Source organism: Anolis sagrei, chromosome 5 (genome assembly GCF_037176765.1).
Source record: "Anolis sagrei isolate rAnoSag1 chromosome 5, rAnoSag1.mat, whole genome shotgun sequence".
NCBI classification, from domain to species: Eukaryota; Metazoa; Chordata; class Lepidosauria; order Squamata; family Dactyloidae; genus Anolis; species Anolis sagrei.
Window position 1 is genome coordinate 3,598,161 of NC_090025.1, and position 262 is coordinate 3,598,422.

Here is a 262-nt window from a genome sequence, read left to right on the forward strand (position 1 = left end):
TGGCTATTACTCGAGGCCCCGCCCCTCTTTCGGCCAGCCAATCACATCGCAGGTTTGTCCTCGAAGCCCCACCCTCTTGGAACAGAGTCTTAGTCTTGTCTATTAATTTCCCAGCTGTGTTTATGGCTGTTTGGCAATGGAATGTGTCGCTTCCTGGGAGCACAATGGAGTCCCCTTCTCTGGCTGGCTGCCCATCTGTCAGGAAGGCTTTGATTGTGCCTGTCTGGATGGGAGAAGGAAGGGGGTTGGGCTGGATGACCTT